Here is a 20695-nt window from a genome sequence, read left to right on the forward strand (position 1 = left end):
TTACCTGCCAAAGGCAATAAGGACACTCAGCATTAAAACTATTTTGAAAGTTCATTTGGATTATGAATGTCCTCATGATCTATCATGCAAGTAAAACAATGAGATGATTATAGAGAAGATCACATTTCCTAATATAATGTAAACTCTCCTAAAAGCTTTAGTGTATACATCTATATGGTAGATCTTTTTTTATTGGAAGGGGGGTAAAAAGGAAGGGAAAAACTGATAAGACTTTATAGGGATTTTCAAAATTTGTGTAAATTTTCTTTAATGTCTACTTGCTATCCTTAAAGTTCTTAATAAGGAATTTAAAAAAAGTTAACTATAAACTTCACTAGTCCAGTTTTCACTAAGTAATAAAGAAGTCATGACTATTTTCTCTAAATCTGGGTTTTCTGTGAGAATTGCCTACAAAACTTTGCAAGGCAATGTCTTTAGGAAGTTAGTATCATATAAAGAAAGCACTTAGACACACTCCTCCTTTTTGGGGGTGTTGCATTCTTACAGCCCTAAGATCAAGCCAAATTTTTGACAGATAGAGGAAAAACAAACCTTTCTAGTCCAAGATCTTAAAAGCTTAGAATTATGCTGGATGAAATTTTCCTAGGTCAATCATTCATTACTAGAAATGCATTAAAAATATGAACTCACTGTTAATTGTCAGATAAAATTCTAAGATATTGTCAGTGCCTTTTAAATTATATTTATTTGCTATTCTAAATTAATCTGTGTTTCTGTACTTCTGTTCCTGTTCTGAACCTATGATATCATCATTAGTAATTCAGAATGAAAATTCCTTCATGTTTATCATGAGCCCTTTGGATATGACTGGTCACTATATTGATGAGAGTTCCTAAGTATTGAAAAGTTACTTATCTTTACAACATCATTGGTACTGTATAAATTGTTTTCCTCATTATGTTCATTTCACTTTGTGTTGAGGGTCACAGTCAGTGGGGGAACTCTGGGTAAGGTATAAGACCCTTCAGCCCAGAGGGAACCTGCTAACAATGTCTGGTTCGGCTCTCCATCTCTCCTAAGGGCTCTTAGTCTTCCTGAGAAGTCAGGGGGTGGTGACAACCTGTGTTGAGATTGAGGCAGAATGATAGCAGGTAGAAGAGTGATACCAGGTGGCAAACTACATACAATAGCAAGTTGTTTATGTGTTCCTACGTGAGCAGTATTGTTTTTGTTACATTATTAAAAGGGGAAAGTCCTTGAAATAAACGGACTCCATTTTTCCACCATCCTTGGGAGTCCTGCCTCATTACTTCTCCACTAGAAAGCAGATATCTTAATCACCCCAGTGTGGGGACTCTAGAAAACAACAGTACATTTTGTCACCCCAACTTGGGGGCTCTAGAAAGCAGAACACAACACTTTGCATCAGTTTATACAAGTCTTTTCAGGTAAACAGCAAAATAGTTTAGGAGGAAAAAAGAAAAAATAGCTGTGCTGAAAAGAAAAAGCTATAGGAGGTTGAAAGAAACTAAGCATTTGACTAAAGGAAAATGGCCATTCTTTCTTGGGATGCACTAAGGCAAATTTTATTGGAAGTAAGGTTGATGACGGGAAATGACATATATAAACTTGGAAGTAGAGGCTACAGAAAGATTCTTAAAGGATTTAAATGCCAAGTTAAATTTTATAAAGAGGCAATATAATTAGTCATGGATGGTGGTCCATACCTATTTTATATTCTTAGCATATATCATAATGTGGAGTATTTAAAGCTTGGTTAGACATTGAAGACAATAATTTCATCTAAAGCATCCTGAGCTGTTGCCAGTCATCCTTTGGTCTTGCCACCGGAGTTGGGTGAATCTGGAAGAAAGAGTGAGACTGATGACAAATTCAATCCATGGGCAAGTCAAGACATCATCCACTGATGTCACTGGTACTCTGCCAAGATGAGGGATGAACAACAATCACTTAGCACAATGCCTAGTAGGCAGTGGTATGCATATGTGAACAAAAATATAAGTTGTACACATAAACGGCTGAATAAGGTCAATAGTTTGCGGAATATTGTTAGTGTCAATTCTTTTTTTGATTCCACTCTTGTGTTCTCGACTTCTTCAAATCATCTTATTTTTACTTACTTATGCTATTGTACCCGCAAATAGAATGGATAACTGTTTCTCTTTTGAGTTTGTTAACCAATACCTTTCACATATAAGATGCTTAATAATTACTTGCTGAAATGAATTAAATGCCTTCTGAAGTCACTTTAATATGTAGTGATAGAGGCCAATATGGAACAAAGACAAGCACTTGGAAGAATATTCTTAAATCTCTAATTTTTTGGAAACAGAAGCACAGTAAAACAATTGTATTGGAACTTCTCTCTTTGTTATGGGGTCCTTTAAGAAGAAGCTGTATTCAAAAGGGTAGTTTTTATTTTAAAGGTGAAGTTCCAGTAATATTCACTGAAGAAACAGTTCAAAATTCCATAAATAGGGGCCAGTCAGGTGGCACAGTGGATTGAGCACTGGATCCTGTAATCAGGAGGATCCAAGTTCAATATGGCCTCAGACACTTAACATTTATCACTTATTAACTGTGTGACTCTGGGCAAGTCACTTAACCCCAATTGCCTCTCAAAAAAGGCAAAAAAAAACTGTCTCATAAATATATTTTGCTTTTAAAGTATTTTTTAAAATTAACATCAAATTTATTTTATAACAAGGTAACAGGTAAATAATTTTATTTTCTGGTATATCCTTTAAGTAGAGTGTCTATATTATATACTTTGACACTGCTGTTAGACATAAACCTCATAGGAAAAGAAAAGGAAAAAAGAGCAGAAAGAATGTAAAATAGAAAGTAGACATTAACTAAAAACAAAACCCATGCTTTTTGCATTTAAAAAATTCCATTTAGGAAAGAGAATGAGAAAGGTCTTCCTACTTCTTTTAGAACTATCACTTAGCAGGGATATTCAAAAACATCTGCTCCCCTTACTTTATAGATGAAAGTGACTCCCAAGGAGCTTGTCCTGGGCAAAGCCACCACTGAAACCCGTGTCTCAGAATCCCCACTTTGGAGTTATTAACTATTGATGACTTTTTAAATGAATAAAGAAATCAGTTGGGAGTGTGTGTGTGTATAGGAATAAGTGCTTATTAGGCACCTATGATATTCCAGGCACTATGCTAACTGCTTTACAAATATTATCTTGTTTGATATAGAAGAAAGAACTTTGAGTTTGTCATCAAAGATCTGGGTTTGAATCCTTTCTCTGCTATGTGAAAGCTGTCTTGGACTTTTGGTAGGTCACTCTTTTTTCCTGCATCTCGGTTTCCCCTTCTGTAACATGATATTCAGGATCTTTGAGGTTTTTTCCTAACTTTAGATTGATAAATCTTAAATTTGATGACATGAACTTTTTATTGTACAGAAGAAACCTAAATAATACTTATAGAATTTGATTATATGGTTATGAGTGTCTGAAAAATAATATTTGGGCATAAAAACATTTTGAAAATACAGATATTTATGGTAATGTAAACATAATTATGTAATAAAAGCTGTTTTTAAAGAAAATCACCAAATATTTTGCCATTTTAAAACACTTACTATCTCCTATTTCTATATTATATTTTCAATATGTAAGTCTCCAGGAAAGTGAACCAGAAGTAATGATGAAATTCTTCATGTACATTAAATAACTGTATAATGGAAAGCAATTTTTGAAGACATTTCCTTATATAGAAAAGTCAGCATTATCACCCTCTTTAATTAAGACTGGAAAAAAAAAACCCTCAACCTACATAAGTTGTGTCTGCTCACAAATCAAATAATTGAATTTAGTTATACAATAATGATTTTCTCCACAGAGCCCAGGCTAATTTTCACAGAACCTTAGAGCTGAAAAACCAAACTCCCAGAAGTCATCTTATCAAGTCTCTATCTGATCATATTCCTTTATAACATCCTTGACACATGGTTACCTACCATTTACTTAAAAGATGTTCCAAAAGTCTCAGGGCAGTTTAAAGAGCCATTTGGGACACCCTGTACTTCGAATAGCACCAATTCTTGGGATATTTTTTCCTTACACTGAACCTAAATTTGCCATGCCGTTATAACTACTTTTTGATCCTATTTCTGACCTCTGGGACAAACAGATAAATCTAATATTGACAGTTTACCAGATGGTGGTGGTTGTTTGTTCTCAAAGAACCACCAAAATGACATCACTATGTTAAAGTCAAGTTACAATGTGTCTGACTGTGGCGAATCAGATCAATAAAAGCTCTGCTGTTATGATACAGGAGCCACCTGTCAGTGGCTGCTGGAGGTCTAACTCAGATCTGTAGAATGGATCTCTCTCTTCATGTGAGAGGATGATGATGATACAAGGAGACTAAGAGGCAGTTGTGTTGTCTGACTTCCCTCCTCTTCCCTTCTTGCCTCCATTTTTTTTTTTCATTCCCAATCTACAAGGAACACCTGTGTCAGTAAAGGCTGCTTTGCAACTCCTTCAAGTTTATGATTAACAGCTGTGGAGGCTCTCGGAGAATTGACCTGCCCCTTCACCTATATGTGATCCTTAACACTCGGTCACAAGTTGGACACAAATAGTTCCTATGAATATGTGGGTTGGTTTCTCTAACTTTGCACATCTTGCATTTCTTCTAAACGAATTCGATTCTGCTTTGCTCATAGAATACCTTTTCTGATGAGGGCATGTCATGTTGGGTAGTCCTATGCTATTGTCTCCAGTATTATATAATCATTTCTAAAATTCTTAAGAGAGATCTTGAGAGTGTCCTTGTATCACTTTTTCTTACCACACTGTGAGCACCTGCCTTGTGTGAGTTCTCCATAAAATAATATTTTTGGTAAGCATACATTTGGAATCCATGGAATTGACATTCTTGGCAGTTTAGTTTGAGAAAGGACCTTAATGACTGGTATCTTATCCTGCCAGATGAATGGAGAGCAGAAATCTCCTTTGAGACATAGTTTTCCCGTGCTGAGCATCTCCAGTTGTTACAATCATGCACCATGGTCTCCAGTCCTCTCCTTGTAGTGTTCCATCTTTTCAAGAATTACATTACTTTGTGAGTGACTTTCCTAATGAGTGAGCAAGTGGTAACTTAAAAGTCACTACAATATGGCAGATGTGATCTGACCAAAGGAGGATACAGTCCTATATCATCATTGTTCTGGACATTTTAGTGTAGTACAATGTCATTTTTCTTTGCTATATTATTGACCAAAATTGAGTCTTTCATCCTCCAAAATCTTTGGAATCTTTTTATGTCAAGCCATCTGTCCCTCATTCCATACTTTTCCTATTGATTTTTTTTATAACCGAGAATATGACTTTATATTTATGTTGTACCCAAATGAAGAAAAATCAAACAAGACAAATGTTTGAATTTCTGGATATATAACATGAGCAGAAATAGTACTTTGGACAATCTCCAAAAATGCTAGGACCAGCTGGAAAGTTATTTGATGTTTCAGTTGTTTCTTTATTGGTTGAGGCCTTCCTCTGCTTGAAGGTAAAGACAAAATTCCATTAAATAACAAATGAATATAGAATACTGGAGTTGGGAGTCAGTAAGACTTGGGTTCAAGTTTCAACTCTGATATTTGTTAGCTGTATGACTATGAACAAGTTCTATGAATCTCAATGTTCTCATCTGTAAAATTAAGGAATTGAACTAAATAGCTTATAAATATTTTAAAACTAATTCTATGATTCTACTATAATATATAGTTGATTTTTTAAAAAAATGATTCTTTTAATGAATCAATTTGGGATAAGAAAGAAGGAAGGGAAGATGCAAGGTAGGAAGGAATGAAGGAAGAAAGGAAACAATTATTTATTAAGTGTTGCCAGAAAGTGTGATAATTGTTGTTATGGCTTCCAAAAGCTTATATTCTAATAGAAGACATGTTTTAGAAGTTGAAAAGCCAGTAAAAGGATTAGGAAAGGAAGAAAGGCCAACCTGATAAAACATATTAGAAAGGAATATTCCAAATCGAGAAGGTTACTGGAATAGTGGGATGTTCCATGTGTTGAGAAAAGTTCTAGAATGAGACTAAATAGTTTTGGATTATGAATGGGAAAATAAAATGAATTTTATATATGAAAAAAGATCAAATGTTAAAGGATTAATATGGTACTTCTTTTGTTGAAGAACATTTTGATGCATGAAATAATAAAACAACTTTGATTTAATAAAAAGTGCTAAAATGTATGAGTAAACAGTTTTTAGGTGAAGCTTGAGTAGTTTGGGACAGAAAATAGCATTAATATAAATGCAAAAACAAGTAATCTTTAAGGTATATGTGACAATAATTTGTTTTAAACTAGTAGAAAACTTCATTTAAAATAGTAATATGAGTATAAAGTAACAATTTCAAGGACACAAAATATACTAGAGACCTATTTTGAGAAGAGTTTACTAGTTGGTGCTATAAGACATTATAGTCCTTTATTTGCTTGTATCTATTTTAGACTTTAAAAAAAATGAAAAAAAAAACTGTTTAGAGGTTAATGAGAATTTTATAGGGGGAATTTAGTGAGCTGTTATTGTATAAATGAAAAGTGAAAATCAGGAATTTCTAATTTAAGCCATTGGAAGTATGAGTTTAATAAAGAGACTGAAAAACCTGGAGGGAGAGGAAAGTTTAACAGAGGGTTAAAAAGCAACAATCATAACAAGAAAATTCTGGCTGCTAGTTCCTGTTTCACTGAATAAAAAATAAAGCTCTTTGAAAAAGAAATTCAATTCATAGCTCTTTGGTGACAGGGCTTAAAAAGAGATGAAACCTTTCTGAAGGGTTTGTTGTTCTTTGCTATCTTCCTCCCTCCTCATTCATCTTTTGCCAAAACACAGACATACACCTTGATAGCAAAAAAGGCAGAAAGTAAAATATTGGTTTTCTAGCTACTCTATTGTATATATGGGCAGAAATATAATTGAATGATGCCAACTCTTGGTGAATGGAGAGTTCTCTAGGCAGTGAAATGGTAAACTGGATAGAATGATGGGCCTGCAGTCAAGATCTGAATTATTGACCTTAGGCACTTACTAGCTGTTTAACCCTGAGCAAGTCATTTACTTTCTATTCCCCTAAATTTCTTCAACCCTAAAATGATAATAATAATAATATTTTAAAATTATATAGCATTTATAGAGTTCTAAGAATCAAATGAGACCCTATAGGTAAAGCACATTACCCAGAATATATTATTATTTAATAAATGCCTGTACCCTTCTCTTTCCCTATTTCACTTCCTCCCAGGTTTCTTTTCCTTGGTCAAAAAATCAACCTGAGCTATTCTGTTGTAATATTTGTTATGAACTGACTTGACAATATGTCATCATGGTGAATGAAGTGCTCTGTATTATCCAAAGAGAGCCAAGATGATAAGTTTTGTAGTTCTCATAAAAAAACAACTAACAAATAAGAAAAAAAGGGAAAAAAGAGAAATCACTAGGCAATTTTATAGTGTGACATTTTTCCAATATCCTTTTTAGGACAATTCTAAGTTGAAAGAATTTATAAATGTGTCATTGTTTTAAGAATAGAAAAGGATGTGTCCAACTGAAGAATGACAAGGGTCAGCAAATAAACAGTTAATAGAGAAGCAACAGTGTATGATGAAGATATTCCTGAATGGGAAAAATGGCATCAAAACATGTAGCCTTGAAGTAAGAATTACTTTGAACACATGAATTTTCCCTTATCATGTCCTTTACTTTCAGTTTCCTATAAATATGTGCCTTCCTTCTTTTCCCAACACATTAGTGAGCCAGCATGACCTAGATTTTTTTGGATTAGAATGTATTTATTATTTCTGCACTTTCTATAATATGTGATTATCTCTGATGTGAGTTTTTCTTTCAACAATTGCAAAGTAAAGTATTATCATTATCAGTTCCTGATTGTATAAATGAACACACTCATAGGAGCTCAAGAGCTATAGTGGTGACTAGGGAAGTATATTCTCATAAACAGATGTGCCTCTAAGCCCTGAAATAATTTGAATGTAACTTCTGGGAAATTGGGAGCCAGGGTAAAGGCAAGTTGGAGTGAATAAATGACCTCAGAGAATGAATAAGGATCCATATATCTTTGTGAAAGGTGTGAGGTCCTATATGGTGAATGGCTTCCACATGTCCATGGATTAAAGTAGGCTCATAATGATAGTTCACTTTCACATAATGCTTCATATTTACAAAGTCAAATTCACTTTACTTTCTAGTATAGTCCAATCCTCATGGTTAAGATACAATAAATAATGAAATATTGATTTTAATAGGATGAAATATTCCATTAATTTCCCATAATATTCCCCCTGATACTTTTCTTTGGAACATCAAATAGTTAAGAAGAAACTCAGAGAATGGTGGTATACAAGCAACATCAGGAATCCAGAGGCTCTAAGCAAGAACATTTTATAAACCATAGGCATAAATTGTTGGAAGTGGGCACCAGGGAAAAATTAAAGAGAGGATTTTTGTTGTTATTTTTTCAGAATGTGGATGCCTGCCAAACATTCAATAGCAATTACAGAGTTTGTTTTTTAAGCTTATTTATAAGTAGTCTAAGTAGAGAGAGATTTTATTTTTGTATTTTCAAAATATGGTATATATGTCAAATGTAACTGAGGTAATCATATGCCAATCATTTTGTGAACAAATTATATTTGGGGCACAAGTTCCAACTAAGTTTTGGAAAGATTTTTTTAAGAGAAAAGAAAACAGTTTCTCAAAAATATTTTAAAAGATGCTTTTCTTTGGCTTTGGTCACATAAAGCAATGACCAGTGGAATAGTTTTTAGATTTAAATAAGTGTTTTAGAAATTTTATACCTTTTAAGAGTCACATTAGAGTTTATCAAGATTGACATAATAGATTATATCACCTTCATTATTTGACATTATTTTTTCTGAGAAATGGGTTTTAAAATTCTATGTATTTGTGTTATTAGATAACCATTGCAAGAAGGTTCTCTGGACTGCAGAATTATTGAAACAAAAAGGTTTGGTGGTTTGAATAATGTAATAAGAATTAATTTTGTAATAGTCTACATTTCCTATCATTAGATGCAAGATTTTGTAGAATCTACAGGACATGAAAATAGAATGCACCAGTCTCCCAGAGTAACCAAGAGTGATCCTCTAATTTGAAAATGCAAAATCTTTCTTTACTATAACTATTGGTTTTAAATATAAGTGTAATAATAAAGATGTCTTCTTATCTGTAAATCAGGAATAGAAAGAAAAAAATGACAGTATAGGAGGACTAAGGCAAAATGAAATTCATAAGATAATGTGCATAAAAGCTAAGAACAAAATATTTTCTTGAGCTTCTTTTTAAAATTAAATGTTTTAATTTTTTAAAAAATCATTTCTTTCTATTAATGAAAACAAACAAAAGAAATAAAAATAAAAACCAAACTTTCATAACAAATATGCATATTCGAGTTGTCAAATTTAAAAAAATGTCTCATTCTGTATTCTGACTCCATCACCCCTTTTATCAGGAAGTGAATAGCAAGTTTATTATAGTTCCTGTGAAAACATGGCTAGTCATTGCATTGATTTGAGTTCTTAACACTTTTGAAATTAATTTTTTCAGAGGAGTCTCTGGATTCCTGATGTTGCTTGTATACCACCATTCTCTGGGTTTCTCCTTAACTATTTGATGTTCCAAAGAAAAGTATCAGGGGGAATATTATGGGAAATTAATGGAATATTTCATCCTATTAAAATAAATATTTCATTATTTATTGCTTTGGTTATTATATAGTTCTCCTTATTCTGCTTGCTTCACTCTGAAACAGTTCACACAAGTGTTCCCAAGTTTCTCTGAAACTATCCCTTTCATCATTACTTATCGTATAATAGTATCCTCCTACATTCATATGCCATTATCTGTGTAGCCTTTCCCCCATAAGTATATGCACAATTAGTTCTTTGATCATACAAAAAGAGTATCTATACATATTGTACATATGAGTCCTTTTTCTTTGATCAATGTTGATGAGCAAAAAGAATGTTTAATAACTTTGTTCACATACTTCCAAATTGTTTTCCAGAATAGATTCAGAGCTCAAATCTTTTTTATATTTTAGAAATCACAGAAAATTTGAATTCTAGAGCTGAAAGTGACTCTGGAGATAATTTTAAACACTTTTATTTCATAGAGGGAAAACTGACATTCAGAGAAACGTGGTCAGTTATAGATTATGTATCTGGCCAGTATTGGTGGAAATGGGATAAGCTGGTTCCTCTGAGGCTTAGTTCAGAACTTTTAAAAGTCTATTGTTCATATATGTGAAGAATAAAAGAGATAGTCAAATGAACTAGAGTGAAAAGCTCAATTTTGACCAAAATGGGCACATGAACTTTGATGGCATTTTAAAAGAATAAAAATGAAGCCAACACTTCAATTAAATCTACAGATAGAAACGGAATTGGAACAGAGAAAAAAGAGGTGGTTATTAATATCACATCACATATTCTTCCTTTGTTTATAAATACTATAATTAATTTTCTTAGTCTAGACCTCTGATTTCAATGGTGTAAGAACTTCCCTGGTATAAAGCCTCCTGTTGATATTAGAACAACTTATTTAGGAATGTTGTGTTTAATAGATTATCCAGATTCATACAAATATGTCCAGTTTTTTCTTTTTCATTTATTCATGACTTAAATTATTATTTATCTATTTCCTGTTTTTATTGCTATGGATGAGTTGCTATATCATCTTTTTATTATTATTGGTATTTTTACTAGTAGTAGTATTTTATTTGTTATTATATCATTATTCATTATATCAATATTATTTCCTGCCTTTATTGTTATAAATGAATTGTTGTCATATTAGTAGAAGGAATTTCTACAAGAACTCCCTATGCTAATAACAAAATAGGTGTTATATAAACACATATCCATGTAAAATATAAGTTCAGTCTCTCATGTACTATATTTAATGACATTATACATAGTAATTATAATAAAATATAGTATACATGTATATGTACATATTTCTTTTTAGCAAATTTTAACTATTTGGGGTTTAGAGCAGTATATATAATATTATTCCTGAATTTGTTTTATTGACATTGTTATCAAGTTTATAATACTATCTCTCTCATATATATATATATATATATATATATATATATATGTTAATAATAATTACAACTCTGAAATGGACAGTTAGATGGTACAGTGAATAGAGCATCAGGCCTGAAATCAGAAAGACTGTCTTCCTATGTTTAAATCTAGCCTCAGATACTTACTAGTGTGATCTTGAGCAAGTCAGCTAATACTGTTTTACCTCAATTTCCTCATCTATAAAAATGAGCTGGAGAAGAAAATGGCAAACTCTAGTATCTTTGCCAAGTAAACTCCAAATGGGATCATAAAGAGTCTAATATGACTTAAATAACTGAACAACAACTCTAAAAATGATATACAAGATCAAAATTAAATATAGAATGATTTTGGAGAATGGGTGAAGGAATCATTTATTTTCTTTCAGTTTAAGTTTCCTCATTTGTCAAAGAGTTTTTAATAGCACCTATCTCAGAGGGAGGTTGTGAGGACCAAATGATATATCATTTCTAAAGTTTTGCAAATCTTAAAGTTCTACATAAATGCTACCATCATCATCATCATCATCATCTGAGGACTTTCTAACTTGTAGATTAACTGTAATACTAGAAAATCATGTTCTATTTTGGGAGACTTTTATATGTAGGAAGATATCCAAATAAAGAAATCTTTGTATTAAATGATCAAAGCTGGGGTTTCAATCAAGCCCACAGATCAATGATCTTTGTACTACTTTCATGATTTCTTTTTAAAAATAAAATAAAAATTTCTTTTTTGAGAATGATGGGTGATTTTTCTAGGTAGGCAAATACTTTTTCTCCCCCCAAAAAGGAAGTTTTCTCAACTGAATGGAAACATACGATACAGATGTTATTAGATCACTAATTTAAATTTTGAGGTGACCTGAAAGCTGATCAAGACTATCCCCTTCATTATTTATTTGAAGAGACTAAGGAACTGAGAGTCTTAGAGGTATTGTCAAGAGTGCCACAGATGTTAAATGACTAGATTTGAACACAAGTCATCTGATTCCAAATGAACTGTTATAAGCTGCCTTACTCAAATTGTGCTTACTGAGGTCACTGTGTTTAGCTACTAGTTAAATTCATTGCTTCTATCAAGGCAGAATCCATCTTTAGCATGGAAACCTTAGATAGCTTCTCAAAACTCAAACCCATTAAGTGATTTGTCCATGGTCATGCAGCTAGCAAGTCTGAATAGCCGAATTTTAACCAGATCTTCCTAAGTCCAATGCTCTATTCACTACTTCATCCTGCCTCTGTATTGATTGAATGCTTATTGATTACTACTAATTGATAAATAATCTTAATTATTGATCCTTACTAATACTTATTCCTAAAAAATAGGATTTTCCTCCCCTTAGAATTTCATTTTGAACACTGTGACCTTTCAATTTGTACTACTAAAAATGAGTAGGCCAGAATCATGGCAGGCCATAAATGGCAGTATAAAACACTTGCCAAACTCAACATATTTGTGTCAGATCATAAGCAGTGATGGGAATGCCATCGAATGCCAGGGTCAGAGCAAGCACTCTGCTGTTTTGTATCCAGTTCTTGTTATTTTGAGAAACTCTGAAACAAGAACGGTTATCCAGGCATGCATTTGAAATCTTCTGTTTACAAGAGAGTGGAGCTCCAAGGGTCTTTGAAATACTGCAAACGATTAAATATGCATATTAAGGCCCAGAGGATAATGTGGTCTTCCTGGAGCTCTGGATGTTGTCTCAGTAAATGCTGCCTTAAAACTGAATGCTTTCTGCTCTCTAGTAGTTTCAGTACTGCTGTCATGCTTACTTAGCTAAGCTCATGGTGGCAATTAATGATCAACAGAGGCAAAGTTTTATTGAAAATCACAAACAGTCCTTTCTTGAACACAATTTGCTTGCAGAAAATGTCTATCTGACTTCTAAGATTTTCTAACTTGGGAGGCAAAAGAAAAGTGCCTGAGTTTTAAGCATTCAGATTTTAGTCTTTTCAAATTTCACACAATTCTTTTTCACTTCAGTATTTTATTTAGCATTTCTTCCAAACAAATAGTAATTTCAATCAGCTATCTACCCTAGCCATCTTGTCCCCAGTCTTACTGTTTGCTATCTTGCCTTTCTCCATAGAAAGAGCACCACCCTATAATTCCCTTAACCTTGAAACTACTACCTTGAGGCTAAGATGTCTTGATTGGTGAGAGAGTAAATATAAATCCAGCAGTATATCCATATAGTCTGCTATATCTAGCTGGCTGTATACCATACTTCACCTTCTATATAGTTATCCAATCTGTCCATTTTATTATCTACCTTGACACTAGTTCAGTGTCTGGTGTATTATAAGTACTAACAAATGCTTCTTTCCCCCTTTATTTCTTTACTCATTCATTTATTCATAACACACACACACACATAATTAGGTCTCTAAGATGTCTTACCCCTCATGAGTTTCATAATCTGAACTGTTTACTTGATATGAGGTAGGATATCCTGTCTTCATTTGAATACCCTCCAGAAACAGGGATTTTCTCTCTAAAGGCAGTCTTTTTTGGGACACACCTAATTATTAGTATTTCAAAAAAAAATCATAATATATAGAGTTGCAAGGGACTTGGAGGGCAGCTAGTTTTTCTTCCAGTTACCCTACCTCTTCTTCCACTAGTTTTGCTTTGAGGCTCAGCCAAACAAATCTGCTTTCTTTGCCTTATATGGAAATACATAGGGAATAGTCAGTGAACATCTCTGGTTGTCTAACATTCCTCTCTAGACTGTGATTACCCCCAAACAATCTGTACTTACAGCCATGCAGATACACTAATCATGAAGTTGTTTCATATTCTTCATATTCCAAATATTAAGGGCAACCTTAGATGGAATAGAAAGTATAAGAACAGTCACAAATAGGTACTAATTATGAAACAGAAGATGAGGTAACTTTTGATTTAATAATAGTGACAGCTATTTGTATAACATAAAGGTTTATAATCATCTTTTCCTCAAAAAAAGAGATGGGTAGTACAATGTAGAATTGCATATGAACACATTAAGTACTTAATAAATATTTATTGATTGACTTGCAATGTATTTTGGTAATATCTTAATTTATCAGTAGAAATTGAATCCACATTTCACTTTGATGCAGTAGAAATAGCACTAGATTTGGAATCAGAAGAACTGGATATAAATTGTTAGCTCTGTTTCTATGATCTTAAGCAAATTACTTCTCTTGGTTTTTCTTTTTATATATACATGAAATAGGTTTTAAAAATTTCACATATATATGAATGTATATGTAAAAAAAAAAAAACTATTTCATTAAAATCTCATGTGTCCAGAGCATTAAGCAAAATGCTGAGGGACTTAAAAAGTTTAGATATGATATGATTCCTGTACTCTAAGAAAAAACAGTCTAGAAAAATAAGAGGTTTGGACTAAATATGATATGTTCTACAACACTGACTATTGTCCATTGTTTGCAAAGAAATGGGAAAAATAAAAATAAAAATTCTTTCCTTGAAGAAGTTTACTTTCATCAGCACTAGAGTTGGAAAAATATAGCACAATTTTTATCATATATATAAATAAGAATAATGCAAGGTAGTTGTGTGTGAAAGAGATATCCAAAATTTTCTAGCAAAATTTGAAGAGGGAAAGATTCAAGTTCAGTTGAAAATATCAGAATGGTGATTTCTGAAGTACATAAGAGGTCGTTGATGCCACAGGAGATGGAGCAGTGATCCTGGAGTTAGGAAGAGCTGAATTCAGATCTGTTTCTCAGACACTTAGTAGCTGAATACTGTTTCCACCATTGTAAACTATGATACAGGAATGACTCTGTAAGAGTCAAATGAGATAACATTTGCAAAAGTGAACAGCACAATGCCAGATATATAATATGTGTTTTATAAATGCTTATTCTCTTCCCTTATTTGCCTAATGGTTCTAAATTGTACTATCTGACATTATAAGGGAAAGAGAATAGAGTAGTTTTCAGCAAACTCTTTTACCTCAAATATCAAAATCTCAAAAAGAAATACAACAAATCTCTAGGAATTAAATCTGAACCAGCAAAACAAACAGCTTTACAAAATATAACGTCTTCTGAAGAAATAGCTTAAAAGCAAACTATAAATATACTAGGTAATGCTAAACAAACCCAGAGTTCTTGTGCACTGGTCACAACTAGCTCAAACAGACTTGTGTTTAATGCTCTGGCTTTGACAGCTTTTACCATCCCCTCACAATATTGATTTGTTCAGTCTTTCTTCCCCCTTCACCAGCTTATAAGAAGTGGAAAACATGGCTCTTTCCTAAGTACATGCTAGAAAGAAAGTGCATTTGGAGAGTGAGAGAGTGAAGACATGATTCTAAAGAACTGACCAGAGAAATAAAGGGATTTCTATGCCTAAGAAAAAGTGGACCAAATGTATATAGCAGAGGAACCAAAAAGAGAAGGGAAAAGTTTTAGAAAAACTATTGGAAATAAAAGGAAAATTCCCAAGAAGACAAACCAATAGTTATTATTAACAATAATAGAAGGAAAAATGAGCAAGAATTCAAAAAATTAATTAAGGCCACAACACATAGAACATGTATTAAAGTTAAAAGAGAACAAATAAACACCAAATTAATTGGAGGCTAATCTCTAGATTTCCTGGAGACTACAGAACAACATCAAAAAATTGCAAAATGATTCAAAAGTACAAAGAAACTTCTAAAAATATAGCATAAATTAATTCATAAAGGCAAACCTCTTGACACAGAAAAAGACAAAAGAACAAGGTAGGAAGGATCATTACCCCATATGAGAGAAAGTCTGTCAAAAGAAGTAAATCTCTGAAAAAATATGGCAGCTCTAGAACTGAAAAGTGAAGTGAAAGGAAATAGAAGAAAAAATAAATAACCAACAACTCTATTTCTATACATTTCATGAAAGCCATAGCAAATGAAAAGGGAACATACATAGATACTTTAAAGAGTATAGGTCCCAGGAAGTATAATAAAGTGATTGTTAATCATAATGCATAAAATTGTTTTTTTTAATGGCAAAATACTGATTAATAGAACTTTCAGATCCCTGTTGGAGGAAAAAAAGAAACAAATAACAATAAAACTTGAAATTCCAAGATATGTAGTGTTTAAACATTAAAATTCAAGTGCAAAACAACTCACTTTACAAGAAGTAAGGGTAAAGACTTTGATCATAAAATAAATTCAACCAACCAATCAAACAAACCAAAGGATTCTTTGGCATCTATGCAAATCTGAAAAAATGGAAATTATAATAAGCCAAAAGGCAAAATTGAGTTCAATCATCAATGAAAACATATAGAACTTCAACAAGAGAGAGACTTTTGAATAATTTTCTACAAAAGAACTAGAAATGACTACACGCACACACACACACACACACACTTTTCAAACAAAATAAAATCTTACAAATAAGCAAATGGATCTATGATTTAATTTACCTGGGAGTTGCCTCCAAAAATGCAAATTTGAGACATAGATTCATATCTATTCTATAGAGTTCTCTTTATACCCATCTTAAAATTCGACACAAGGAATCTATACAATGCAGCTCAGTTTTTCCTCACTTTCTCCTGGTTTTGCAAAAGTAATAGTGTCACACTCTTACCATTTAACTAGCATCCCTTACTCTTGCCTCATAACCAGAGTATCCTCTTTTCCCTGTCATAAAATTCCTTAATGATATCCTTAATTCCTGATCTTCAAAATTCCGCATGGGTTTACCCAGCAAGCAATTTTCCATGGCCTTCTGTATGATGATCATCTTTAGTTCTTTAGTAGCAATGTTATTCCAGGTTTGCAGTAATCTAGCAATCTAGGATAATGTTTATATTGAAAACATGGGCCTTTGTTATTATGGGGAACATGCCCATCTTCCTCCTTCTTTTCAACTCTAATCTCTCATTCTCTCATTCTTCTTTGGAATTGTTCCTTGGATCAAAACAGACATTTCCTTGTAAGTGAATCAGTGGGTTTTTGAGTGGAAAGAAGAGGGGAGACATCAGTAAATGGGAAAGTAAAGTGAGTGAAAGATATATATATATATATATATATATATATATATATATATATATATATATATATATATATATTTCCTCCCACCTTACCTTAATTTGAATAGAAAAAGATAGTTAGTTTCTGTATGTGTAAAAATCTGTAGAAGAAAGAATTAGAAAAGTAAACTGGGTTCATTAGGAATGGAAAATTTTTTTTGAGCTAGAAGAAACAAGGTGATACCATTGACAAGCATTTTCATGGTGGTGGTGATAGGAGACATAGAAGCCTCATAGGAGGCTTAATTTAGGTAAATGGGGACTTTAGGAGACCCAAGGATCATGCTTCCTAGGACTACTTTAGACAATGTTATGAATGATCCTAGTCTCTGTGGTATGAGGGAAGACATAACTACAAAGTTAGAATATATTAGTCTTAAAATGGGGAGGTGGTAATAGTAATTTCAAGAGGTAGAATCATATCTCTTGAATAGGAAAACAATTAGCATAATGAATCATTAAGCGAAGCCTCCATTTTTGACAATCAACTGTTAGAAAAACTGTAAAACATTTTGGAAGAAAATAGGTTTTGAAAAGTACCTTATATGATATACCATCATAAGTTCTAAGTAATATAAACAATCTAAATGTAAAAGATCATATCATTAAAAAAGAGAGAAAGATGAAAAGAGCTATCTTCCATAATTATGTCTAAAGAAAGAATTATTTGGTAAATAAATGATTGGAAAGATCATAAAAGATAATTTTATTTATATGGAATAAAAAAGATTTTCCTCAAATAATTCAGTGATAATAGAATACGGAAATAAACTATTAATTGGAAAAATATGTGTCTTACAAATGTCCAATAGCAAAGATATATAGGGAATTTGCATGATTATATTTGACAAAGAGCCATTCCTCAGTAGATAGTTAAATTATATAAGCAAACAATTCTTACAAGAACTTCAAACTGTCAATAACAATATAAAAGACCACTCCAAATAGTTCAAAGAAATGAAAATAAAAGCAACCAAAATTTTACCAATTGGCAAATTATAAAAAAAAATAAGAAAAGACAGAAAGAATCAATGTTGAAGAGACTTCAGGAAGATAAGCACACCAATATGCTGTTGAAGAAGTTAAGAATTGTTTCAACCATTCTGGAAGATAATTTTCAATTAAATGTCATACCATTTAACTCAGAAGTTATTAATATACATATATACCAAAGATGCTAAAGATATAAAGAAATGCCCACCCCATACCAAAATAAGGTCAAAATGGGTACATGATTTGCACATAAACGGTGATATCATAAGCAGATTAGAAGAGCAAGGGATAATTTACCTATCAGATCTTTGAAGAAAGGGGGAATTTATGAACAAAGAAGAAGTAGAGAACATTATGAAAGGCAAAATGATAAACTGATTACATTAAATTAAAAAGATTTTGCACAAACAAAATCCACAAAAACAAGATTAAAAGGGAAGTACAAAGCTGGGAAAACATCTCTACAATCAGTGTTTCAGATTAAGGTCTCATTTCTAAAATAAAGAACTATTTCAAATTTATAAAATACAAGTCATTCCCCAATTGATAGTCAAAGGATATGAACAATTATAATAAAATTAAAGCCATCTACAATCATATTAAAATTATTTAAATTGCTAGTGTTAGAGAAATACAAATTTAAAAAACCCTGAGATATCACTACACATGGGAGTGTGAGTATGACAGGAAAATATAATGATAAATGTTGGAGGGGATATGGGAAAACTGGGATACTTAATACATTGTTCATGGAGTTGTGAAATGATCCAACTAGTCTGAATATAAATTTGGAATTTTGCCCAAAGGACTGTAAAACTGTGCATATTCTTTGATCCAGCAGTGTTACTACTGGGTCTGTATCCTAAGAAAATCATAAAGGAGGGAGGAAAAGGACCCACATATGCAAAAATGTTTTTAGCAGATCTTTTTATGATAGCAAAGAGTTGGAAAATGAGCAAATGACCATCAATTGTGGAATGACTGAATAAGTTGTGATATATGAAGCTAATGGAATATTATTGTTTTATTAAAAAATGATGAACTAGCTGATTTTAGAAAAGCCTGGGAAGATTTACATGAACTAATACTGAGTGAAACAAGCAGAATCATGATTACATTGTTCACAGTAATAGCCAGAATGTGCAATGATCAACTATGAAAACCTTGGTTCTTCTCTGTAGCTCAATGACCCAAGACAATCCTTTAGATAGAAAGACTAGATAGAAAATGCCATCTGCATCCAGAAAAAGAACTATGGAGAGTGAATGTAAATCAGCATATGCTATATTCATTTTTTCCCTCTCCCATGGTTTTCCCCTTTTCTTCTGATTTTTCTCTCCTAACATGATTCATAAAGCAATGTGTGTTAAGAAAAAAAAGAAATGCCCAATAGGCCCCCAAATATTCACAGCAATGGTATTCTAATTTTGCCTCCACAAAAAACTGAAAACAAAGTAGGTATTCATAGACTGAAGAATGTCTAAAAAATTTTGATATATAGATAATGGATTTTCATTATACTGTAAGAAATGAATAAGAGGAATTCAAAGAAATGTAGGAAAACTTATATGAATAGATATAGAACAAAATAAGTAAAACCAGGAGAATAATATGCACAATGACTATAATAATATAAATTAAATTAATATAAATAATATAAGAAAACTTAAAATAAAGCCAAATGCTATATAATGCCAATGATAGATCTGAACTCAATGGAAGAGAAGAAATGTGAACTTTTTTTTCTTGGAAACTTGAGGGAGTTTGGAAGAAGTTTGCTTATACTGTCAGACACAGTCTATATAAGATATTTTTACTTAATTCTTTTCCTTTGTTACAGTGGATGATTCCTTTGGTGCAGGGATGTGGTCTATGCAAAAAAGGACTGTGATATAAGAACTAAAAGAATACATAAAACATTTTGAAAAGGAAAAGTATTAGTTTACTTTCTATACTTATTTCAATATATTAAGCATATTTATAAAAACAACAAGAAGAAAAAGTGACATTAAGACTTACACAATCACTGAGGTTCAAATTATAGTGTATTTGAACAGTGGAATTCAAATCAAAGGACCAGGGATTCTAATCTGGATTTGGATATTTGCCAATTGTGGGACCATTTGCACGTCCCTCTCACAGTTTCAGTTTCCCCATCTGTAAAAATTTGGGGGAAATAGAGAAGATAGCTTGCATAATGAATAATGCTTTATATAATTCATTTAATTTAATCTTTACTGCAATTTTATTCTAGATATTATTATTCTCACTTTTAAGAAAAAGAAATGAAGGCTCAGACAGGTTAGATAATTTGCCCATGGTCACATAGATAATAGGTGACTAGAGTCAGGATCTGAACTCAGATCTCTCTTCACTACACAATGTACTTTCTATTATTACTATGTTCACAATATAAAAAAGACAGTAATAGTTGCATAATTTGCTTCAATGAATTTTTGTAAGAATAAAACTGAAATAATTCTTTTTTTTCCATTTAATAGCCTTTTATTTACAGGA

The 20695-nt window shown here is 32.1% G+C and overlaps 1 long non-coding RNA gene across 1 annotated transcript; it reads right to left on the reverse strand.

Annotated features, from left to right (window-relative positions):
- Positions 1 to 1529: 1529 nt before the first annotated feature.
- On the reverse strand, positions 1530 to 20332 carry LOC116421107. The gene is made up of 3 exons (XR_004231424.1): positions 20198 to 20332; positions 13902 to 13967; positions 1530 to 1824 (listed from the first exon to the last, which is right to left on the reverse strand). It is a non-coding gene; the product is annotated as an uncharacterized LOC116421107 (long non-coding RNA).
- Between the last annotated feature and the right edge of the window lie 363 nt (positions 20333 to 20695).

This window comes from Sarcophilus harrisii, chromosome 2 (assembly GCF_902635505.1).
Source record: "Sarcophilus harrisii chromosome 2, mSarHar1.11, whole genome shotgun sequence".
In the NCBI taxonomy this organism is placed as follows: domain Eukaryota; kingdom Metazoa; phylum Chordata; class Mammalia; order Dasyuromorphia; family Dasyuridae; genus Sarcophilus; species Sarcophilus harrisii.